General features: G+C 42.2%; 1 protein-coding gene across 14 annotated transcripts in view; it reads left to right on the plus strand.

Annotated features, from left to right (window-relative positions):
- The window catches only part of ATXN1 (ataxin 1), a 399,420-nt gene that overhangs the window by 102,656 nt on the left and 270,090 nt on the right, over positions 1–26,674 (plus strand). The window contains exon 5 of one of the 14 annotated variants that reach the window (XM_060163633.1): positions 12,303–12,420. The exons of the other annotated variants lie outside the window; for them this stretch is intronic. The gene's annotated coding sequence lies outside the window, so the exon portion shown is untranslated. The remainder of the gene's footprint in view (positions 1–12,302; positions 12,421–26,674) is intronic. 14 annotated transcript variants of the gene reach the window in all.

A 26,674-nucleotide genomic window follows, 5' to 3' on the forward strand; every position in this document is an offset into this window, starting at 1 on the left:
CGCCTTGGGACGGGCGAAGGCTCTGAGGATGAACGCAGTGCTGTGGTAACCTAGATGCTCTATCCTGGGCTCCCAAAGCCACAGCTTCTGCCCTCGGCAGTTCGTTCTGAGTGGTGTTTCTTTCAGCTGTTAGGGCTAGCAGGTTGTCAGTTTGGGTGGCAGGAGAGCGGTCCCATCGCCGGAAGGGATAAAGTTAAGCTGCAGTGGACACACATCACAGCACCCACAGTGGCGGCAGCGGATTCAGGATTTGAATCTAATGTTCACAGGTAGCCATGGTGACACTTGGCTGCCTCCTTCCCTCCTCCACTTGCTTGAGCAAGGGCTTGCCTGGGCTTGGATGACCCAGAAGAGATGTACAGGGTGGTGTCTGCTTCTGGTGCACCTCCTGAGGGGCCTTGCTGGAGGATCCAGAACTGGTAGAACGTCTGACAGTTCGAGTCGGAAACCAAACAGAAGAACTCACAGGCAGCCTACGAGGGAACAAGTAGGGGAATCAGGAAATTTATTAGCTGCTAGGATAACCACTACCAAATGCATTAAACCCTTTTTTTGCAGCTTTCTTTGACTCTTGCTTTGTCACAGCTTTTCTTAGCAAAGTTGTACCAAAGCTGAATGAAGTGTGTGTTCCCAGGTACATTCAAGCACAGTGACGGGGAAGCATCTTCTTCTCGGTCTCTTGTCTAATCTCGACTACAGGAGGCGTGGTTAGCAGAAAGGTATACCAGAGTGGATTGGGATTGGGCTTTTTCTCAGATTCTCAGCGAAGGGAAGAAGAAAAAAACATGGGTTTCCAAAGCAACATTAAGGGCAAAAGAGGCATTTTAATATGTGCTTCCTGGAGAGCCGACTAGATTTTCATCTGCTTGGCTTCTTCCAGATATAAGTTGTTGATGTAAGTGTCTTCGAGCCGTTGTTAAAGGCTTTCAGGTGAAGGGATAACTAGGGAGAAAATTAAAGGCATGAGAAAGCACGTGATTTTCGCAAAATACCAGACGCTGGCATTGCTGTTTGGGAGGTCTTTATTTCCTTTTAAGTGGCCATCCGTGGTTGGAAAAGAGAAAAACTGTTTTTAAAAGAGCATTTGTCTGGTTAGAAACTATGTCACTTGTGTTGTTTACTGTGAGGCAGCCTTGAGAATTGCGGGGTTACCGAACGGCCACCTGAATCATGGGCCCTGCTTTTGGAAGGCAGACAGAAGAAAAGAGCCAGCCTAGTACCCTCCTTGAATGCCATCGCCGGAAAGCTCTTTAAATGCTTTCCAGCTCAGAGGAGTTAGTTACCCTTCACGTCCCTGAGCTGCTGTTCCGTAAAGCAGTACCAAGCATGCCTTCTGTGAAATGTGTTATAACTCACTCTTCTCCTGGATACCATCACGGGCTAATAATTACATCAGTCCTTCAGAGCAGCTGTGTGGTTTGGTATAACTGTAAGTGAAACCGCACCGGTTCAGGAAATGCAGTGAATTGTCTTCTAATAGGCATCATCAAAGCTGATGTCGATTGACTTGGAAGGTACCCGTTCCTTGGTGAGAATTTGAGAGCTTCGAAGGGAGGTGTTCGCACTGCCTCAAAAGAAATTAGAACTAAACGGCCACATTTACATACTGTTGGAGTGAAAACGGAAACTTGCCCGCGTTCATTCCTGCACGCGCTCTGCCGGAAGGCATCATCACCTCGTGGCATCATTACCAGCTCTGCTCGAATGACTAACATTGCTCTCCCTTCCTCCTCGGAGTTTAAGGTCATTGGCTTCCAACTTCCTCCCCGACAGCTCCAATTGGAATATTCCAAAGGTGTCGGCAACTTGAGTCTAAACCTGTACTTGTCACTCACTCTCCTGTCTCCCTTTATGGATTCTTTGTTTAGAGAAACAGGATCGCCAACCAGCTCATCATCGATGCTGGTCACCTCCTCCTCTTCCGGTACTTCATCCCTTGACCACGTACTGCGGTTTTGCCTCTTAAATCTGTTACAGTCGACCCCTTCTCCCTGTCTCCTCGCTGTTGTTCTCTTTCAGGCTGTAGCATCATTTGCCTGGACCACTGCAACCACTTCCAAAAGTGTATTCTTGTCTTAAATCTTTCCTTTCTGTGTTCCGTTCGTCCTACTATTTTAAGAATTACCTTCTTAAAGAAAGGATCTGACTGAATTATTCCTGAAACAACCTGACAGTATGCGGAAATACGGAAGAGTGTTTCTAATACACTATTAAGTGTAAAGTTCATAATTCAAAATTGTCTAGACACACTGATTACAAAATAATGGTGAAAATGGTGCCTGTCAACAAAAGACTAGTAGTAAATAAAGCAAAAATGAAGATGTTTACAATAAGAGGGCGATTGGTACTTCTTTTTTAAAAAATAATACTCTTGGTGTTTTCTGGAGTAATGAATGAATATGATGAAATGAAAGGAAACATTTAAAGGATTTGATTAGCTTTTCCTTCCCTTTAAGATGAAATGTGGATTTCGTTGCGTGACATTCGTGACCTCCTAGAAACTCATTATCAGCTTAGCCTTTAAATCTCATCTGCCATCCCTCCCATCTCTCCACACAACGCTTCCTTCGGTTCCGAACATACTGTGTATTTTAATAATCATGCCTTTCTTCATGTTGATTCTTCTGCATGAAATTCTGTTTCTCTACCCAGTGGACTCCTCATTCATTGAGGCCTAATGGAAATGTCCCCTCTTCCTCTACATGTACTAGAAGTCTTTGTTTCTGTACTGTCTCTGTGGATGGCTCATGAGGGTGGAGATCGGTTTATTTTAAACCTTGTATTCCAAGTCTTAAGCCCATTCCTGCATATAATATAGCTTAACACATATTTATGGAAGGTGAGCAGAAAGGAAAGACTTCATTTATAGATATACAAGTAATCCTTCAGGTGAGATGTAACATTTTTCAGATAAGCTCGGTGCTAATTAACTTGTTGTAAAAATTATAAAAAGTACATGTTTTTGGTTAAATAATTTTACAAAAGTCACTGAATTCAGCATCAGACCATTTTCGCTAAACTGCTAGGGTAGATCTTTGGTGTTTGAAAATTCTAACATCAGGGAGGATCACGTCAGCTTCTCAGTAGCCATATTTGTGAAGTTACTAGAAATTGCTTTTTTTAACTGTTTTATGTCATGAAAAATCATATCGGCCAAATCAGAAATCCAAAGAAATAACACATCCAGTGCTGGCAACGTAATATGAATATGTGGTATTTTTTTCCTAAGGGACTTTAAAAAGCCAAGACTGGATAACAGGAAAGGATTGATGTAACATTTTCAATTCCGAAAGTCTATTCTACCCTAGAAATACACTTGTTACTATTTTTTCATTTCTAAGAATTCTATTTGGTTAAAAAATCAAAGGAGAAAAAAACATCTTGGCTTAAATAAAATGAAAAGTCATCTTAAATTAATTTGGCATCCCTGAAAGTTCCTTTTCAAAGGGTGGAATAGGATGGATTTTTAGTATCACATGTTAAAAATGCCACTAAAAATCACCATTCGCACTTGTTTGCAAGGAATTCAGAATGGGATTTGATGGGGATGAATGTATGAGGCGTGTTATGCATCTTTTTAAAGAACATTTTGTCATCAGGGTAAGATTGTTTAATACTTGTATATTATTTTATAATATTATGTATAATTTTTCCTATTAATGTTAGGTGATAGGTGATACAATTGCATAAAAATGCAAGAGGATCTATAGACAAATGATTAGAACTAATGAATTATTCAGCAAGATTGAGGTTTGGCAGGTTTTTTGCATGATATTCTTACCCAATTTTCAGTTTTCTTGCCTATAAAATTATGCCAAAAGTTGAGCCATCATTAGATGACCAGATTAAGAAATTGGTCAGTCAACAAACAACATTGAGCACTGACGAGATGTGTTATATACCACATCACTTCTCAGCCTTTCATGTTAGTTGATCTTTGTCTGTTTGCCACAGTGAAGAACCTTTGCCAAATTTTCTTCTTTTCCTGTCCTGAGCATTGCATTCATGTAAAAGCCCAACCCTTTGGCTGTCTGGAAGATGTGTCCAGTAATAGGCCAGGGCTTGCGTGATTGCATGCAGACTCGCCATTCACTGTTAGTTATTCTCTGGTGCACCATCCACGGGGCTGCAGTGATGCCCCGTGACTGCTGCAGTTCATTTACCAGGAGGTACTGACTGTCAAATTGCCCTTTTGTTGAGAGCCAGTACTCGAAAGCATCCTAAACACCTGGTGACAAAAACTCCAGCAGTCAGTAGACCACTGCAGTTTTCATTACAGCTTCAGGTGCTACCCAGGGTAGTAGGTGCTTCTGTTGAACTGCCCTCTGCAGACCATGTACATGGGTCCATGGGGTGATGCTGTGGCTGTAGTTTGCTGAGGTTGTTTAGCATTGGTGAGCACAGGCAGATGTGTCTGTAAGCTATAGTGGCCTCAATTAGGAAGTCTCTTCCTGAGACTTTAAGGATCTACAGAACAGGATATCTTGATGGATCTGAAGTTTTAAAATCCAGCCCCGAAAGAACTGATTACAGTCATCATAAATTTTTTTTTACAGCATTTAACTGTATTACCCACAAATTCATATTTATTTTACACTCCATACACTGGTTAACAGTGTATCCATAGACTGTTTTTTCTTTCTTTTTCTGGCCTCACTGTGCAGCTTGTGGGATCCTAGTCCCTGACCAGGGGTCGAACCCGCGCCCCCTCCATTTGAATCACAGAGTCTTAATCACTGGACCACCAGGGAAGTCCCATAGATTTTAAAAAATAGTACATAGTAAATTGCTACAATGCCGTTGGGAGACAATGTCATGTAGCGTAAGAGTGTAGGTTCTAGAGGCAAACTTCCTGGGTTTGAATACACATCTGCCCCTTACTAGCTGTGTAATGTTCAGCAAGTAACTTAACCTCTTTGGGTGTTGGTTTATCCGTCCATGGAATAGGGAAAATAAAGCAGCATCTTTCAGAGTTGTGAGAACCAAATGAGTTAATGCACATAAAGCCGTAACAAAATGTTAGCTGTTATGATCATGTCACTTTCATGGTATTCACTTACACGGTTCCTCTTCCATGGTATTCACTTACACGGTTCCTCAGTTTGTAATGAAATGTTTCCAGCCTTCGCCTTCCTTCAAACTGAGTTTATGAGTTTACGCTCAATTAGGGAAGGGGAAACTGGGGGTGAGCCTAGTTAGGGAAGGTGAGGAAATGCCGTGGGAACACAGAGGAGTGAGAGACTTGGTCTCGTTGGAGATGGGGAGAACCTGGTGGAGGGGTTTTGGGCTAGACATGGAAGCGAGGCTAGGGTCCCAAATGGCAGAGGCGGGAGCGGGGCGTTCCAGACAGGACGGAGAGTGACAGAGGTGAGAAGGGAGGGGCTGTGTGTGCCGGAGGAACCCTGGGGACTGGTTTGGTCCAGTGTAAGGTGTGTGAGGTGGAATAATGAGAGCTTGGGAGGAAAGACATTGATTTAATAATGATGAGGATAACAATAATTAATGTGAATTACTGATTGAATAAGCCATCTCACCCCAGCTTCTGAGATTGGTGCTTTACATAAATTAGCTCTGATTGCAATTCACTGCAACATAGTTATCCCCATTTTACAGATGAACAATTGAATTAATCTCATATTAAGGGTTGGAATTTTTTCTTAAGTGGTGGAGAGCCGTTGAAGGTTTTGGAACAGAAAAGGGTCGTGATCAGACTTAGCAGTGATTTACTCATCTGCTGTTCGACTCTTAAGTTCCCCGAAATTAAAGACACATCGTCCACATCCCTGTGTTCCCTACGAGCAATAGCACTAGACCTTCAACCTGGTGGATAGTCCGTAAATACTGGTGGAGTCTCTTATTTTTTTTATTTTTTATTTTTTTGCGGTACGCGGACCTCTTACTGTTGTGGTCTCTCCCGTTGCGGAGCACAGGCTCCGGACGCGCAGGCTCAGTGGCCATGGCTTACGGGCTCAGCCGCTCCGCGGCATGTGGGATCGTCCCGGACCGGGGCACGAACCCGTGTCCCCTGCATAGGCAGGCGGACTCTAAACCACTGCGCCACCAGGGAAACCCTGGTGGAGTCTCTTTTAAAAGCTTCCTTGACAAAACTTGGGGGACACTTTTTGTACATTTTACCTTTTAAAGAGAAAACGAATTTAAGAATACTTAATAAATCAGTTTCTTTGTGTCTGTACCTATTTCATCTCATCTGATCCTCACCAAAAAATTTAAAGACAATGAGTATAACTTTTCCATTCAAGTTGTATGTCATTATAATGTGTGAGGTTATTGGTGCTGAAGAGTATCACACAGCTTATAGGAATAAAGCTAGGATTCAAACGCTGGACTCTCCCCCACCCCTTGCCTGTACTCTGCCATCACCCGCTCCCTCTGTCGAGCCACTTCTGATTTCCAGTCTCCACTAGGGTTGTCTCTTCTGCTGGTTTAAAGGGCATTTGTTAGCACTCTGCTGCTTTCAGAGAAACTAAAGCCCTACAAGGACCTAATCTACTTTGTTGGAGTTGATGGGAAAGAAATTATTTTCAACTGTTCTGAGGACCAGCATCCTTCTAAATGACCCTGCTGGCAGGTGGTCATTTCTAGGAGCCCATCAAATTAGCCACTTGTGTAAGAGCCTGGTGTCCTCTGTTGGGTTGGTGTGTAGAGTGAGCTTGACCTTCACAGTAAAATAGAGTTTGGGAGTGAGTACATTGCAAGAGCCTTAAGTGCTTTGCTTCTTCTACCTGATTGAAACCAAATTTATGATACTAAAAACACTTAGCAACTGGCCCAGAGCAGCGTTTGCTTCCAAATGGTGCCTGGAATTTGGAGTGACATTTAGTGAAAGGGAAAGTTCAATTCCGACTATCAAAGGTAATGGCCAGTGAACCTATAAGCACATATTATGCAAATTCAACCTAAATCTGTATTTATTAACTTGACAAATTTTGGAGTGGTTATCTGCTCTATGAAATTGAGTAAGATCCTGCAACATATCAGATCATCCGCTTAACGCATTTAAATCAGGACTTCTGAATATTTGGCACCCATGCTGGTGCCGACGTTCGGAGGTTTAAGGTCAGCTGCCGCTGTAGCCCCTTTGCAGGAGTGGACATTTATTTCCTGGTGAGCATCCACACTGGTCTCGCCCCTTTCCTCGCCTGTACTACTCTCATCCACTTGGGAGAGTCAATGAACCGGCACTACTCTGTCTCGGGGACCCAGCCATCAATCCAGCACGTGTCCTGAATTTTATTTTTAAATATATATATGTATATATTTAATTGCAGTAAGTTTATATAGCGTAAAATTGGCCACTTTAAAACAATTTTTTTTTTTTTTTTTGCGGTACGCGGGCCTCTCACTGTTGTGGCCTCTCCCGTTGCGGAGCACAGGCTCCGGACGCGCAGGCTCAGCGGCCATGGCTCACGGGCCCAGCCGCTCCGCGGCATGTGGGATCTTCCCGGACCGGGGCACGAACCCACATCCCCTGCGTCGGCAGGCGGATTCTCAACCACTGCGCCACCAGGGAAGCCCTAAACAATTTTAAGTGTACAAGTCAGTGGTATTAAGTGCATTCACAATATTATGCAGCTATCACCACTGTCCATTTCCAGAGCTTTCTCGTCTTCCCAAACAGAAACTCTGTACCTGTTAACCACTAACTCCCTGTTCCTCCCTTTCCCCAGGTCCTAGTAACCTCTACTCTACTTTCTGCCTCTGTGAGTTTGCCTACTTTGGGTACCACTTATACCTAGAAATCATACAATATTTGTCCCTTTGTGTCTGACCCTTAATTTGATTTTTAGCAGTGTTTCAGATATTCTTTTTGTGTGTATTTTCAATACTGTATTGTATCAATAATCATCAATAAGATATAATTATTCTAATTTCAGAAACTAGATCCTATAAGAATATGGGTAAATAGAAAATATGGAAAAAATGATTTTCTCATGAGTAACTGAAGAAAATAACACATCTAAGACAAAAATCAAACTCCTGTTAGTTTCACATTCCCTCTTTGGCACAGATTCTTCCTCACTTTGGTTTTAGCCCCTCTTGGGCCTGAATCCTTTGCAGAATTTCTGCAAGCAGGCTTGCATTTCTGTAATGCCTACTAAGAAGAGTTCAGAATGTTTTAGATTCCATCTTTTGACCGACTTGGCTTTTCTTCTTCTTTTGGGCGATTTTTAAACTACTCATTCTGTCTACCTGCCTCTGTCCAACAACAGGCAGAAACACGTGACGGCTGATCTCGGAAAAATTGGTGAATCGTAGCCCTCCACTTGCGGTGATATTACGCAAGGCAGAAGTATTCCTTTTTGCATAGAAGCAGAAGCAGCGTCGTTTTACTGCAGCAATGAAATTGTAGTAGAGATGAACATAATTCATCTTCTATTTACATCTTTAATGAGCCACAATTAAAAGTAGTGAGTTGACGTGTCAGAGCGATTGGTTTATTTTCAGATTTCTATTCTAGCCGCGGCTGCTGATCTAAGCGGTACTCCACTGGCACCCTGGAGCTCGGAGAGCCTTAAGAAAGAAAGCCCGGAAAGGGCTAATCTACTTCCTGAAAGTTAATGAAACAGTAATGACTTTCTGCTGGCCTAAGGTAGACATTTGCCTCTAATCCCAGAGGCCTGTGATTCTCGAATCTTCTTTCAGGGTACATCTTTTCTTCTGGTGCAGGGGCTCTGTGGATTGATTTCAAGTTGAGGCGCTCAGAGACTTTTCTCTCTTCTCATTTTCTCCGGCTGTAAGTAAGATGCACTGGAGGGCTTTCCCTGCACTGGGTTCCTGGCGCAGGGCAGAGTGTGTTGTAAAATGGCCCTTTCACCAGCCGTGCCTGAGCCCAAACCTAAGCTCGTTGATTTCAGGGACACCGTTCCTCCCCCCGTCATCCACATTTCATTGTAACCACTGAGTCTAGTTACATGGTGACACTGATCTGAGATACCCTCTCAGGAACCTTTAGATGGGTTTCCAGAGAATAGGCATCACTGCATAATCAGTTACTGTGGATGACAGGTTTTCCTGCCACGGTAGTCAAGCCGCACACTGGAGTTCTTTTAACAGCTCATCTAAAACAACTGTTGAAACATTTCTGCTGTGGCCATCTGAACTCAGCAAAAACGTGTGCAGAAGTATTTATGATACACTTGATGTTGAAGAGGACCGTAATGAACTCTGTAGAGCTTGGCCATTTACGAGTGTCCCCACCCTTGTGATGGTCCCACGTATGCCAAGTGTCTTACGGACCAGGCACGGTTGTCTTGAAGCTCATGCTACTTCAGCTTCAAAGCCTCTCACTTGTACAGGCCCCTTCCAAGGCCCGGTATCTAATTTTATGAGCTCTTTTTTAAAGACCCACTCCTCCCCCATTCACCCCTCCATCCCTTGCCTCACTATACGCTTCAGACCCTGCAAACTAGATCCACCTCTGATTAGGAATATATGTAAATGTGCTTATGTGTATATTAATTAAATATATTTATTTCTCCTTCATACTAATATATGAAATTCCTCTGAATCTGCCAGTCCACAAAATAGGAAAATTGAGAGGCTGGGCATAGCCTTTCGTACCTTCACCAGTTGTTTCCAAGGAAATTTATATCTTGGACACTTAGCAAATAATGATATGTTTAACTGATAGGAACTGTCTCCTAACTTCCCCAAACTGATGACTAACAATTATGATTCACATATTCCTGGGAATCTCTGTCCCCTCTGGCTTGCCATTTGCCTGGAGCATGTACAGCGTATCAGAGTTTCTTAGGAGTTTTTAGTAAAATTGAACTGTATCGCTTTTTTTCTTGTTCCCCACGCCACCTAAAGAAAAACTAATTTAATGGCTATTTTGTGAAACATTTTATCCTAGCGTGACATGGTTACTTGAAGGTAAATTATTTTCCCTACTAAGCAGTTACTTGTTCCAAGTAACTTTGATTTGAGAAGCAGCTGTTGATTTCTAGTGTGCTAAATTAGTTTCTTCCTTTTCCAAAGAGTTCTTTTATTGTTCCCAGTCTGTTGTTAGGTGTAAAAGCTGATTACTTGAGATTATTTTTTTAATGCACCTGGAATTCAAGGCATGACATTGGCTGCTGAATTAGCACTTAGAGAAAGACTCCAAGAAAATATACCCATTTTTTAAAAAAAGAATAAAGTGTCTATAAAAAGGGTTTTAAATTAATCGTGGTATTATTTATTAGCCATTTAACTTTCTTATTAGTCAAGAATCTTAGGGAGATATGGTGTCATAGACTATTAAGGGTGACTGACAGTTGGTGTGGGCAGAAGGTCACTACGTGTGATGCAGAGCCGGGTGACCGCAGGGTAGAAAGAGCCAAGTATGTTTTGTCCTCCCAAAGCAAGGAGGCCTGTTCCAATGGCCTGCTTGACAACAAAACTTACCTTGATGACCTAGCAGTCACAGTGAAGGGCTGGGAAGGGGGAGAAGCAAGCAGGCAGGATGCTGCAGCGTTGGAAACTAGATTGCTTTGGGAGGAGGGAACTGGTCACACAATCCAGGTCTCAGTTCCTGTAATGCCACTACTTCTGTGACCTTTGGAAAATTACTAACCTCCCTGGAACAGTTTCCTCCTCTGTAAGAGGAGGACAGGGCTTCCCTGGTGGCGCAGTGGTTGAGAGTCCGCCTGCCGATGCAGGGGACACGGGTTCGTGCCCCGGTCCGGGAGGATCCCACATGCCGCGGAGCGGCTGGGTCCGTGAGCCATGGCCGCTGAGCCTGCGCGTCCGGAGCCTGTGCTCCGCAACGGGAGAAGCCACAACAGTGAGAAGCCCACGTACCGCAAAAAAAAAAAAAAAAAAAAAGAGGAGGACAGTAGTAGCCTGGATAATCCTTGGAAGTTCCCTTTGCCTGGGACATTCCGTATCTGAAGATTAAGAGACATCTGACTTACAAGGGAAATGAAAATGGTGAGAACAGAAGTGGAGCAGGTAGAAGGAAGGCAGGAGTTAGTGGTGGTCTAGAACACAGGTGGGAAATACCCCCGGTGTAAATTCAGGTGGATGTCTCTCTCCATGGGCAGGTGGCTTTTACTGGGTGAACTGAGCACTGCCTGAGGTTAGAGTTGAGACCTGGGGTAACTAACTTGCACCTGGAAAACACCTTTCAAGGAACCGTATTTCCCTTGCATGGCCTGAGCTCCTTGCCCTTCCCCCAGCACAGAAGGCTTAGGTCTGTCTTAGTGCTCAGTGCTGGGCTGGCTTCCTTGCTATCTTCTCGCCTTTTCTTCTGTCATATCTTCAAGATGTTTCTGGAGATGTTCATAGGCCACAGTAGATTTTCTTTCTTGTTTTGAAGCCCGCTTACAATTCATTTCTCTGCAGGTTCAGAAGTATTTATTTATCTTACCACTTTCCTGCTTAAAGAATCATACAATTATATTTGCTTTTGCCTGAACTCACACATGTGAATGAGCTTTTGTAATCAGCAGTGTAGGTTGAGTCTGAAATACCTGAGTCCTTGCCAAGTTGCTCCTTAGTTGTTCAGTTAACACTTACTGAACTTCTGTCACATCCTTAGTTTCAGGGCCCTGTGTAAGAATAGCTCCTTCTCTCAAGAGTTTAGTAATCAAGTGGTGGAGACCAGTACAGTTGTAAGCACAAGTAACAGTAACAGTAATAATAGTCACGCTGTTGAAAGCAGTAGACATTTTCTGAGTACTTACCGCGTACGGGAATACTGAATACTGTGCTAAGCTCTTTGCATGCCCTAAGTGCGTGTGTCCACGTACACACACACACACACACACACACACACACACACACACACACACACACACACACACACACACACACACTAAAAATAAATGTTTAAGGCTTCCCTGGTGGCGCAGTGGTTGAGAGTCCGCCTGCCAATGCAGAGAACGTGGGTTTGTGCCCCGATCCGGGAAGATCCCACATGCCGCGGAGCGGCTGGGCCCGTGAGCCATGGCCGCTGAGCCTGCGCGTCCGGAGCCTGTGCTCCGCAACGGGAGAGGCCACGACAGTGAGAGGCCCATGTACCACAAAAAATAAATAAATAAATACATGTTTAATTCTCACAGCATAGGGATTCTTGTTATCTGCCTTCTACAGATGAGGAAACTGAGGCCCAGAAAGGAGAAGTAACTTGCCCAAAGTTACACATTAGTCCTGAGTTGGATTAACATTTTCACTAGAGAGACATCTATGTCAGTGGGAAATAAGAGCTAAGTCTGTTGTTTGCGTGGATGCCGGAACTACACAGGGTTCGCTTGGATGGGATTAAGGGAGAAGGTGGTTTAAACTGTGTTTTATAGGAAGAAAGAGTCATGATGGTGTGAAGTGGAGGACAAAGGGGCATTTCAAACTGGAGATGATCGCTTGTGAGGATCTGGACATACAGATCTGGACATACAGAAGCTGGACAACAAATAGGTTTGTTTAGTTGGAGTGAAGGACATCCTTCCCTATGATGGCAGCTGGGTGATCAGAATCCAATGAGTGAAGAGTTATTTTGTGAGCTGTGGTGTAGGCACTGCCAGAATTAGTAGCAGGTCAACACCTTATAAAGTCTCTCCAGAGAGTAAAGACATGTTTCTAAACGAAATCTGTTAGTCTGCAAAGCAAAGTGCAAGCATTAATATCCTGTCCTTAGGAGATTTCTCCTGAGGTTCTCTCTACCAGGTGACGTGAGCTTCACACCCTGGCTTTGAGCTGTCACCATCTTTGCTTCAGTTTCCATTAATTAGCTCCGAGTCTTAGGTCTAATCGCTTGAAGCTGCTCAGGATACTTGCTCCAACGCCCCGGACAGCGTGGGATATTTGCCTTTTCCAACATGTCCGTCTCGCCCTGGCAGCCACGTTACACACTCTAGTGAGGCAGGTGCCTCTCGGGGAGGGGTGTGTCACAGCATCTGTTGGCAAACACAGAACACAGTGGCAGCCCCTTGAGGACTCCGGATGGTAGGCTTTGGGTCAGGGATTTAAACTTGGGTGACCTGGATTTGTGGGTGCTTGGGGAAAAAAATTAAAATGAGGAATTGTAGGTGTAGTAGGTCATGTTTGTTTCCAAGGTTTTTCCCTCCAAAACTGGAAAAAGAGGAAAAAAAAAAAAAAGCATTGGGAGGGATTTCCCCAGGCTTGTCAATGGCTGGTTTGTCTAATTAATTAATTAACTAATTACTTTGTTTATAATCTTCCTTCTTTGGAAAAGATTTATGGCAGTGCCTTAAATCTCTAAATCTATCAAACAAGAAAATCTTACGAAGTGGCCAAGTTAGCTATCCATGCCTCTTTTTAAATGTTTCTTTATAACAAAATGACCGTCTATCAATAAAAGATTCTAAAAATGAGTACTTAATGTACTGACAGTTCTCATCTATTTTCCACTTTAAAAAAAATATGCTTTTCCTTTAACCTTCAGATTGTCTAGCAATTTCACATCTTCTGGTTTCTGTAGAGGTTGGTGTTTGTGAAACTCTAGTGCTGACATGGTAACTCTCGGTTTTTGTTTTTCTTAAAGCCCCTCCCGCCTTTTGGAGCGCTGTGAATGCAGCACTGCTGTGCAGCACAGCAATGCACACCTCTGACTGTGGGACTCTTACTGCCTCCCCAGCCCCCCAGCCCCGGGCTTCATTATCTAGTCTTGGTCTGCTTTGTTGCTTGGTTCCCTGGAAGCTTAAGTGGTTCTGGGTCATTGACAAAAATCTTGCCGGTAGGAATTCAGTTCAGAAGAAATTCAGGAGAGCAAAGGCTCAGTGTTTTCCTCCTGCCCACCAATCTCATGGAAATAATGGTGTAACCTAGCATTTACCTCCTGCCTTAATTTATCAGGCATGTTGCCACGTGCATCCTGTTAACAGCTGTCTTTGTGCCTGTGGCAGTATTCACAGAGGAGCAAATTTTGCAGGCCACCCTTATGGGGTGACAGGACCGACTCAATCCCTCCCCCACTGCCCCAGGAGGGATGCCTCCAGCCTGTGAGACACAGGCCAGGGGCTGGGGCTTCTGTGAGGAGGCAGTGAGGGAAGAACAGTGATTAGGGGAAGTACACTCTTGGGCGACCAAAGAAAGCAGAAAAGGAAGGAACTTTACCCTTTCCTGGGCACCCCACTAGGAGCATTACCTATAACCTCCTATTTAAACCTCAAAACCACCTCAGGAGATGAGCGTTACTGCCTTTGTTTTACAGATGATACAAGACAAAGGTTAAGTAATAAGATTAATAACTACTGTGTGAGATACAGAACAAGGATTCGAAACCAGCTCTGTCTGACATTAAACTCACACTCTATTTTCAAGCATTAGAGGTTTTCATCTCTTCTTCTTTCCTCCTGATGTCAAGTTTTAGTTATTTGATGGAGAATTCCTCAAAGGATGTATAGGGGAAATGAGTAAAGGTAGCTGAAACAAAACTGTTACTGATTTACCATTCTAATGAAGGTGTGTGGCTGAGATGGGAGTTTTACAATCAGTCACCTTGGGATTTCAGAGCACTGATTTTGATCATTGAGAACTAAGGAAGGGAGAGTCCTGTAGAAATGTGGATCATGAAACCAGGAATCTGACTGAGGAGTGGTGAGGAGGGAATCCAGTTGCCTTCAGAGATTGATGGAATGTCCAGTGAGACCTCCAGGGTAGATGTAGGACAGATGATTTAGCTTTGGACTGATTTGGGATTTCAACTTGTGACACCGGTGTGATTTGAATACTTTGCATTTGCATTTCAAGAGCTGGCCAGAGTGTGGCACCGATATCCAGGGGTCTCAGATGGCAAATGTAGGTGCCACTGAGTGGGAGCAGATAGTGATATTTACACACAGGGGTTGCCAGATGTACCCATCTTTCCAGACCCATCTCTACCTACACAGGCACTGTATACCTTCTGAAGCATTATGGTCATGATACGGCCAGAGTTTGGACCATTTGATGTTCAGGGCAGTGGAAAGAAGCATGGGCTTGGGGTCCATGAGGGAGACGAGAATTCAAATCCAGCCTCCATTCGTTAATAACCATGAGAACCCGGGGCAAGCGACTTCATTCTCTCAACAACGAACCTGGGATAATAATCATGCCTCATAGGACTTCTACATGTAAAGTAGTCAGCACATAAATGTGCCTAATTATTATTATCATCTAAGAGCAACTAAGGGCACAGGTGGTCTTTTTTATTGAGATCGTAAAAGCTATGGTATACCAATGAAAGGGTCCCTCATGATTCGGTGAGAGAAATCCTTGACATTTCTGCTACTGCAAAAATGCAAATGACTGCTTGGGGCATTTCAGGCGGACCTATAAGTCATTGCCATTAATTGTCATTTACATAATGAAACCTCTCTAATGTCATTTCTATTAAAAGCCATACTTCTAAGTATCAGTCTGACCGTTTCGTATTTAGAATCATTCTGTGAACAGATCCCTTTTATTGGCTTGTCTTCTTAATATCTTCTGACGAGTATCATCTCCTTACTTCCTATTCTAGTGTTTCTGATTTCCTAAACTCTTAGAATGGTAGTTTTCTATGTAAGAAGCTCATTTTTAATAATGCATTATTTTAATGTCAGGACTTGGGAGGTATGATCATGGCTTGTTTTCTCTGGTGCAGATTTACAGATGAGCATATAGTGCTCTGCCCAGCATGGTACTTGGAGATCTAGGCTCTCTATGCCTTTATGCATTGAAGTGATTGCTTCTATCAGCTTTTCTCTAACAAATCCCCTCTGAGTCAACCTATACAGTACTTCAGCATATGTTTGTGTGTACATGTGGCCCACACTGTCCTGTACTCACTTAGGCCCTTGGATTTCTTTATCTGTATGTGAGATATATTGTTAAGTGATAAGACTGATTCTTTAAATTGGCCTCACAACTTCCGCTTAACGACAGAATGGCTTGTGTCCTCCTTTGGGAAGAACTCCTCTTGGGGCATATGTGGTTTTCTCCTGTTTGCCTCTGACCCCCAGCAGGAGAGTCACAAAATACAGAGGGGCCCAAATGCTTACTGAAGGAATGAATGAGTGAGAGAGATCTGGTGTTTGCCCATAGTTGGAAGGAAGTTGCCCCAGTAAGAGGAGTTCTAAGACCCAGTCTAGGTCCGTGATTCTGTCAGTATGGACATGGCTTATCGGACAGGAACATGGAAGGCACCCTCCCAGGAAACATTCTCATCCTCACCTTGATAATATCTAATAAATGGTCAGGATATTTTAAAAAATTGCTTTTTCCACTAGAGGTTATAGAGGCTCTAAGCAGGCAACATTGATAAACATTTTTTAAACACTGGGTTTTTATTTTAAAGAAAACCTTCCTACTTGTCTCTTTTTGAAATATGGCTTTACTAATTAGTACTCTTTTTATTGCCTCATCAGAGGCAGCTTCAGAGAAACAGGGATTTTGATAAGAACATGAGGGTGTCTCATGGACTTTAGCAAAGGGTGGGGCAGCTGGGCCTTAGGTACTGGAAGACAAAACAAAACAAAGAAACCAAAACCCAGAATCAACAACCCACGGTGTATCTGGGGTTTGAATCATATAGTATGAACAGGCCTGCTCCCACCTGTGTGTTTAGGCAATTTCCTGAAAAACAGATGCTGAACAGACAGTCCAGTGTGTGTCTGTACTGAGGCTGTACCAAGGTTGTATGATTGTGTCTTTATCTTTACTTGTACTGCTGTTGAAGATTTTGTAATCATTAGTGCCCATATTGCTGGAGGAGAAAAATCATTTAAGATGTCTATTGTTCTGTTGTGGTAATTTCTGTTTGCAGGACTCATTAACATCTTTGCTCAGAATGATCAGTTCTTTTCTGGTTAGAATATGCTAAAATCACCCTGTGTGTGGAGCCATTCATCAGCCTTTTCTTGTTTCTTCTTCACCTCTCTTCAGCTTGCTTCCACGAGTTGATCTTCCCCAGATGCTGGGTGGTCCAGTGGAGCTGAGTGGCAGTGTCTGTCCCTTTTGTGATAGGAGATTTGCTGGGAGAGCATCTTGTACTTGGATGCTGGGTGATGTTAATGCAGTGGTTCAAGAAGCAGATGGAAAGTGATCGAAGGGCCTCCTGTACTGGCTGAATGTCGTGAAGGAAGAGCAGACACACCTCCCTGTGGTTTCTGTCATATCCTAGAAGGCTGCCCTTGAGTTCATCCCATGGCTTCATACAGTTCTAGGTCACCTGAAACTTAGAGCTTGTGTGATCTCAACTGCTACCTTAAAAGGAGGAAACAGACCTGAAGAAGGAAAATGGCTTGACCAAGAGTTCAGACTGGAACCAGAAATGTGTAGATGGGCTCCTGGTTCCTGTCCTAGCACTCTCTTTCTGCTACTTCATTGTCTTTCCAAAATGACTGTTTACAGGGCAATAGCTCTGTCCCTAGCAGGTACTTGGCATCTCTCATCGTCTGCCAGGGCTGCCATAACAAAGTACCACAGACTGGGTGGCTTAAACAACAGACATTTATTTTCTTACAGTTCTAGAGGCTGGAAGTTCGAGATCAAGGTTTCAGCAGCATTCTTTTTCCTGAGGCCTCTCTCCTTGTCTTGTAGACGGCCATCTTCTCCCTGTGTCTTCCCATGGTTTTCCCTCCCTGTCTGTGTGTTCTGATCTCCTCTAATGACACCAATTATATTGGACTAGGACCCCACCCATGTGACCTCATTTTACCTTAATTATCTCTTTAAAGGCCCTCTCTCCAAATACAGTCCCATTCTGAGGAACTGGGAGTTAGGACTTCAACCTAGCAAATTGGTGGGGAGGGGCGGGAAGGTTGGGGGGCAGGGGGGGGTTGCACAACACAGTTCAGCCCATAACAGTATCTGTAAATGGACTTGGTTCATTCCTTGAATTCATAATTGATTGATTATGGATTATATTCATCACCCAGTCTTTAAATGACCATTTCAACAGGCTTTTCAGAGGTCAATTATACCATAATATGCAGCCAGCGAATTTAAAATGCTAATGTCATAAATGTTTTTAATTACTCACTCTGCAACAGGCATTGTGCACACAGGACTTTCTCCCTGCCTTTTTTTGAGGCTAGGGTCTGTCAGGGAAGGCAGATTCCTTTCAAATATTCCATGGGGGCAAGTTTGCATTAGGGTCGGCTGGTCATTTGCCCTTCAGTGGGTATTGGAGAATTCGTGTGTCTGGGACGCTGGTTCTAAGGAGGAAAGCATCAGAAGGTATCACTGTGTTCATTCCAAATATGTTTTCGTGGCCAGAATGCTCACTCAGTAACTGGATTACTTCTGTGTGTTCAGTGCATTTTTTTTTTTTTTTTTGGAGAGGGAAAATCTGCTATTTTTACCACCTAGTAGTGTTCTGAAGGCTCCATGATAAAACGGTTCTACACTGAACCCCATCTGTCTCTCTCCTGGGCCCACGTCTTAGTCATATTTTTGTCCTGAATGTCTGGGTGGAATGCGTGGCATTTAGTAGGTCTTCAGTAACTATTTGCTGAATAAATGTGTGTAAATTGAAAAATCGCCTACTATTACTAGCTTTCTGCACGGGATACGTGCCTTGCCTCCCCAGAAAGATTGTGGGCTTCTGAGCAGGAACACGGTGAGTCACACACACAGTTTGTGTGACTCAGTGCCTTGTAATTGACAGGTAGGCTATGGTAACTCCTCAAGCCCCTTGAGAGTGGCTGGTCATCCCTGCATCAGGGACCATGGAAGATTCTTAGAGCAAAGATGGAAAAAAACAGATACAAGTTATTGCACAGACATACATTAAAAACATAGTCTGTGCAAGATAGACTGGCAGACATAGAAAACAAACCTACAGTTACCAAGGGGGAAAGTGGGGTAAGGGATAAATTTGGAATTTGGGATTGACAGATACACACTACTATATATAAAAGAGATAAACAAGGAGTTGCTGTATAGCACAGGGAGCTGTAGTGAATATCCTGTAATAACCTATAATGGAAAAGAATCTGAAAAAGAATATATATAGTATATTATATATATAATATATATAACTGAATATATATATATATAACTGAATCACTTTGCTATACACCTGAAACATTGTAAATCAATGATACTTCAATTAAAAAAATAAAAATTTAATTTAAAAAATCATCCCGAGGAAAAAAAATGTAATCTGTGCAATTTACGCTCTTTTAGATTTATGGACAGAAATTAACATTCATTCCTTGCCCCCTGGGGGTAGACAGGATTCTCTTCTCCACTTCTGCTGTTATCACAGCTGTCTTCATTATAGACTCCCAGAGAAGTGAATTAAGGTGAACTTTGAAAGAAGGAAGAGATGTAGCTCACTTGATGGACGTGGGAGTGGGAGTGGGAAGGTTGTTCTAGGCATAAAGATGGCATCAAAAAAGGCTAGGCTGTTTTTCCATTTCCAGTCACCGTTGACAGTTTTTATCGTTTAACATTTTTCAAAGTGTCCTCTGAACCTCAGTGCTGTTCAAAACCAAGTATTGCATGGTAGAGATTATGTCAGAGAATAAGAGATGCATTACATGATCAGTGGCAGAAACAAAGGTTGAAGCTGCAGTGTGATGAGAATTTAAACATACAGAAAGTCAAGTCAAAAAATTCAGGAGTTAAACTGCAGGCGTGACTCAGTCCCCTCGGGCATATGGTAGTAGCATTTTCTGAATCGTGGCATATTTTGTTAAATTTAAGCCGTTGTTTTTGCAAAGTTGTCGTGTCAAGGTTGTAATGTGAGCAGTAACTTTAGACTCGATTTTTTTAAACCTTCTTCTCACCCACAGTATATGCTGCTGTACATTTGTGCACTGGAATTTGGTATTGCGTATGAAAATAAAAAAAGGGATGCAGTGCTCAATCTGTGGTGCACAGTCTCTGTGACTTTATGCAAAAAGAACTCATCCCTTTGCTTGAACATGACCTGATACTGAAACAAACACAGCCACCTCCACTTCTAATATATATATATATGGTAAAATACACACAACATAAAATTTACCATCTTAACCATTTTAGAATGTAAAGTTCATTGGCATAAAGTACGTTCACAGTGTTGTGTAACCATCACCACCATCCATCTCCAGAACTCTTTCCATTTTGTAAAACGGAAACTCTGTACCCTTTAAACAATAACTCCCTATTCCCTCCTCCCCCAGCCCCTGACAACCACCATTCTACTTCCTGTCTCTATGAATTTGACTGCTCTGGGTACCTCATATAAGTGGAATCATACAGTATTTGTCCTTTTGTGACGGGCTTATTTCACTTAGCTGATACACTTTTATCAACAGCTTTATGAAGATATAATTCACATGCCATAAATTCATCCCTTAAAAGTATACAGTTCTATGGCTTTTAGTATATTCATAACTGATATATTTTTGAAGAGAGTAAATTCAATACTTTTTTTCCTTAAGGCACACATGTTTTTTGTCTGGCAAGTCCAGTTATAAAAATGCCATGAAATAAAGGCACCTTTCTTTAATAAAGGGTTAGGGACAAATATCTAGGTGATGCTTAATTTGGTTAAGATTAATTCAGATACCCAAAATATTTTTGTAAGCACGTTTGCGTCAATTGAAACGTCTTCGTTTTGCACCCTGGCACCAGCAATATGTGATTATTTATTATTGTTCTTGGGGGGATGTTGTTTGCTTGCAAAGTTGATTGTGATGCGTTAGCCAGAAATTCAACAGAACTGAAATTTCTTTAAGTCTGGATTTGTTCAAAGACCAGTTTTGAATTGACTGAGGCTATAGATGGAACTGGCACTGGAGTTATTTGAGGTCTGGAATCCCCTGTGGCAAAGAGGATATTTTGGTCTAAGTTAGAAAAATGACATTTCATGCTTATCTACTTCTGGTGGGAGTGTTAATTGGTACAAACATTTAGGAAAACAGTTAAGCATTATCCAGTAAAGATGAGTATATATACCCGATGACTAGGCTGTTTTCATTTTTAAATCTCTTCCCTAGGAAATCTTCTGTATGCATGTACCAGAAAACATGTATGCTGTCCATCACAGCTTTTCTGATACTAATAATGGTTTACAGAATAAATCCAAACCACCCAAATGTTTATCAAAGTAGAATGGATAAGTAAATTATAATATAATCAAATAATAGAATACCGTGCAGCAGTGAAAATGAAATGATCTTAAAACTTGGTAGAGCAATACAAAGAAATCTCGACAACCTGATATTAAGCCAAAAAAAAAGTTAGGTTGCAGAAAAATTCTTACAATATGAGTGAATCTGTTTGTAAAGTTTCAGAAATATCCATAACTAAACAAGTAAAGTAAAATTTCATCCTGAGACAGTTGAGAAAAAGCTAAAAGCCTAGAAAGACATGTATTAAAACTCTTTCCCTCTGTCAGAGAGTATATGTGGAAATGAAAGCTAGCAGCATTTTCTGCCGTTTAAATGCTCCTACGAAATTTCTAAGTACCCTGCATAGTAACTCTTTAAAATACCACATACACGCTACACTAGCAGACTAAAAACCAACAGGAAGATGGCTGGGTAAAAAACAGATCATGCATAAAGAATATTTTTATTAAATAATTTTACATTCATGAAATAGAATTTTCAGAGAGAAGCTTTTCTAGAACGAAGTCAGATTAAAGGATAGGAGTAAAAATAGAGGTGCAATTTTTATAACTGAATATTACTCTAGATTCTAATCAGTTCTCCTGTGTTCAATACTAATTTTGTCACTCTGTTCCTTTAGTTAACATGGGCTGTGCCTATTCTCACATCCCTTGTACTCTGTTGTTGGGTTATCGTTATCATCACCATCACCACCACCATCACCATCATCACCACCATCACCATCGTCACCGTCATCGCTATCATCATCACCATCATCTGGAGCACATGCTTTTTTGAGCCCTGAGCTAAAAAGCTTCTTACAAATATCCCATTGAATGCAACGTTCTTCCTGCCTCAGGGTCTTTGCCTTACTGCTCCCTCTACTTGATTTCTTCCCCCTCCTGATGACTCACTCCCTCTCTCTTGGTTGAGGTGTCTGCTCAGGTGTCACTTTTTTTTTTTTTTTTTTTCTTTTATGGTACGCGGGCCTCTCACTGTCATGGCCTCTCCCGTTGCGGAGCACAGGCTCTGGACGCGCAGGCTCAGCGGCCATGGCTCACAGGCCCAGCCGCTCCGCGGCATGTGGGATCCTCCCTGACCGGGGCACGAACTCGTGTCCCCGGCATCGGCAGGCGGACTCTCAACCACTGCGCCACCGGGGAAGCCCTCAGGTGTCACTTTAACTGAAGTAACACCCCCATCACCTTCCATCCCTGTAGCTGGGTTAATTTTTCCTTATTGCCCTTTTGATTCTCTTCTTCCACCAGAATCTAAGAAAGACTTAGAGTCTATATACGTGGAGGCTGTGGCTGTTTCTCTCACTCTTGTCGCTCCAGCATTTGGCACTGGGCCTGGCACATCTAGAAGCTCAATAATTATGCACTGAGTGAATGAATGACTGAATCATTTCAGTAATTCTTTGAGATAGATATTGCTACTGCCATTCTCCAGATTTAAAAAAATGGAGGTTCAGACAGCTTAAACTTCCTGCCCCTATTCATTCAGCTGGTGAGTGGTGAGGGCTGGAATTTAAAGCCAGAGTGTCTGACACCAAAGCCTATTCTGACGGCTCCACTCTTCTGCCTTCTGTCATCTGTCACTGATTCTGATGTGACTTTTTTTTTGCATAGAGCATCTTTCCTTCTTTTCAGATGAATGCCCCTGAATGCATCTTCATAACAAATAATTATGTCCCCTTTTAGCACTATTTATGTTTTGCATGTGCAAAGATCCCCCCCTCCCCATTTCAGATTCAGCCAATTTTGGTGGTTTTTTTTTGGTCATCTTGCCTTCTCCAGCTAACATCCTATGCCCCGTTCAGCACCATTGTCTAGGCTCAGTGACCACAGTGGTTGTGTGAGAGCAGTAGATGAGACTTCGAGTGGGAACGATTCATAGATAACCCACTGAGCTGTGTTATCTCCCAAATGCATGTGTCATTAGACCGTTTCTGATGGCATCTAATGACCTTGTCCTGAACATGTGCTGCCTTGTAATCTGCACTCATTTGTCACTTTTCTACCCCTGCTAGAGTTACTGAAATAACGCGGATGGAGAAAGCGAAATAAATATTATGGATGCCCGGAATGCTTTATTTATTCTTTTAATTTTCTTTGCTTGTTTTGGGATACAGGAGCCAGCTTTGAAGTTACAAATAAAACAACTAATGTTCGAGGGTGTCACCCTTTTTAATAGAACCCCAGATCTTGATGGGGGCTCTGGAGAGTCCTCATTTGGTCACTGAGGAGAGTGTGTGGTCCTAGAACCTAGGTTGGTGGGGGTCCTAGAACCTGGGGGTCCTGACTCCATGTCTGGGGCTCCTTCCCCAGTGCTTTACTCACCCAGCTGTAAAGCCGTGTGTACCACGGAACAATAAAAGCCTTTCATTGGATCACATGTTGGCCAGTTGGTTATCAGCAGCCTCTGTTCTCCTAGGTTATCTGGCTTCTTTATCAAAGCCATCTCTTTCTGACCTTGGTTGACCATGGTGGACTGTTGGCTGAGCTCAAATGATCTCCATTAAGGCTGCATATTAGTTGTTGCCCAGAACTTCTCAGGATTCTAGGACATGAGGACCTTAATCTGTGTGTGTGTGTGTGTGTGTGTGTGTGTGTTTGCGAGAGAGAGAGAGAGAGAGAGAGAGAGAGAGAGAGAGAGAGAGAGAGAGACAGGCAGGGAGAGAGAGAAAAGGGGAAAGGGAGTAAATATGAATATTTAACAATTTGGAGACGATACAACCTTTGACGACTTCTAGTTTTCCTCTGGCATAGGAATAAATTCAAAGTTTCTTCTATTATAAAAGTGTTTTTGAAAGGGGGAGTGTGTAATTGTTGTTCTAAAACCAAAATAATATTGGGTTGGCCAAAAAGTGCCTTCGGTTTTCAAGTAAAAATAAAAGACACATTTTTCATTTTCACCAAGAACTTTATTGAACAACGTATTCACCCTTCTGTTCCACTACCTTCTGCCATTTTTCAGGCAGCTTCATAATTCCATCTTCCCAAAACTTTTAATATTTCTGAGCAAGGGAGTGTTCCAGGTGCCTTTTACAGTCTTCCAGGGAATTGAAATATTTTCCATTAAGAGAATTTTGTAAAGACCTAAATAAGTGGAAATCCGAAGGTGCAGTGTCTGATGAATATGGCAGATGAATCAGAACTTCCCAGCCAAGCTCTAACAGTTTTTGCCTGGTCATCAAAGAACCATGCAGTCTTGCGTTATCCTGATGGAAGATTATGCATTTTCTGTTTTCTAATTCTGGACGCTTTTCTTCAAGTGCTGCTTTCCGTTGGTCATATTGGGAGCAGTACTTGTTGGAATTAATTGTTTGGTTTTCCAGAAGGAGCTCATAATAGAGGACTCCCTTCCAATCCCACCATATACACAACGTGACCTTCTTTGGATGAAGCCTGGCCTTTGGTGTGGTTGGTGGTGTTTCATTTCACTTGCCCCACAGTCTCTTCCATTCCACATTATTGTACAGTATCCACGTTTCATCACCCGTCATAATTGTTTTAAACACTGAACGTTTTCGTTACGTTTAAGTAGAGAATCACATGCGGAAATACAGTCAAGAAGGTTTTTTTCGCTTAGCTTATGTGGAACCCAAACATCAAAGCGACGAACATAACCAAGCTGGTGCAAAGGATTTTCAGCACTTGATTTGGGTATTCTGAGTATGTCTGCTGTCTCCTGCGTGGTATAACATTGATTGTACTCAGTTAATGTCTCGATTTGATCGCTATTGACTTCAACTTGTCTACCTGACTGTGGAGCATTGTCCAGCGAGAAATATCCAGCGTGAAACTTCGAAAACCACTTTTGACACGTTCTATCAGTCACAGCACCTTCTCCATACACTGCACAAAGCTTTTTTTTGCATTTTGGTTGCATTTTTACCTTTCTTGAAATAATAAAGCATAATATGCCGAAAATGTTGCTATTTTCCTGCCATCTTCAATATTAAAATGGCTACACAAAAATTCGAAATTTTGATGTCTTTTTTTAAATGCACGCTGATATGATAGCTGTCAGATGCAATCTAACAAAATGGTTTTGAATGAAGTTAAAGACAACTAAGTGCTACTAGAGCCATCTTATGGAAGAAAACGAATGAACCTTTTGGCCAACCCAATACTAAAATTCATTGAGCATTTATTATGTTCCAGGTACTGTACTAAGTGCGCTATGGACACTGCTCCGTCTCTTGTTCCCCTGATCATAGAAGTGAAGTATATTCATTTAGAAAGAAAAAAGACTGGAAATACAGAAGAGAATGAAGGGCAAATCACCCACAAGATAACTATGGACATTTTTAGTGTTTCTAGACATTATACATTTTTCAACAAAGGGATCACACTGACTGGGCTATTTGTGAGGCCTCTTTATCACTGGTCCATATGTTATGAACATGTTGCATTGCCATTTCAATCCCACATAGCATGATTTTATTGCCTGTATCATTTCGTATTTCTAATAGATACTATAATTTACATAAGTAACCTAATGTGCTGAACATTTAATTCTCTAGATTTTTTGCTATTGTTAGTAAGGCTGTGCTGGATTTTCTTGAACGACTATCTTTATTGGACATTTCTGATTGTTTCCTTAGGATTCCTTTCTAGAACTAGGACTGTTGGCCCAAACAGTAAGAGCCTTTATACAATTTTTGATATATATTATTCAAGTACTGTATTTTAGCATTCAACAACTGGGAAAAAGAGTGTCCATGTTCTGCACTCTTGGACGACACTAAGTACTATAATTAAAAAACAGAAACAAAGAAAAACCTTGCCGGGCACTCTCATCTTCTGAGATGGCCCACACTGTGTCTGTGGAGTGTGTTTCTCTTTAAATAAGTCCACTTCTTACCTAAAAAAAAAAAAAAAAAGAAAAACCTTGCCAATTTGATAAGTTAAAAATTACATCTTGTTGTTTTTTACTATTTGATATCACTGACTTTTTTTAAAAAATTGGGGTATAGTTGCTTTACAATGTTGTGTTAGTTTCTGCTGTACAACAAAGTGAATCAGCTATATGTCTACATATATCCCCTCCCTCTTGGACCTCCCTCCCTGCCCCCATCCCACCCAACTAGGTCACCGCTGAGCACGAAGCTGAGCTCCCTGCGCTATACAGCAGGTTCCCACTAGCTATCTATTTTACACCTGGTAGCGTATATATGTCAATCCCAATCTCCCAATTCATCCCCTCCTTCCCCCACCCCGTGTCCACATATCCGTTCTCTACGTCTGTGCCTCTATTCCTGCCCTGCAAATAGGTTCATCTGTACCATTTTTCTAGATTCCACATATATGCGTTAATATATGATATTTGTTTTTCTCTTTCTGACTTACTTCACTCTGTGTGACAGACTCTAGGCCTATCCACGTCTCTACAAATGAGCCAATTTTGTTACTTTCTATGGCTGAGTAATACTCCATTGTATATATGTACCGCATCTTCTTTATCCATTCGTCTGTCGATGGACATTTAGGTTGCTTCCATGTCCTGGCTATTGTAAATAGTGCTTCAGTGAACATTGGGGTGCATGTGTCTTTTTGAATTATGGTTTTCTCAGTGTACATGCCCAGTACTGGGATTGCTGGGTCATATAGTAGCTCTATTTTTAGTTTTTTAAG

This window comes from Lagenorhynchus albirostris, chromosome 10, assembly GCF_949774975.1.
Source record: "Lagenorhynchus albirostris chromosome 10, mLagAlb1.1, whole genome shotgun sequence".
Taxonomy (NCBI): Eukaryota; Metazoa; Chordata; class Mammalia; order Artiodactyla; family Delphinidae; genus Lagenorhynchus; species Lagenorhynchus albirostris.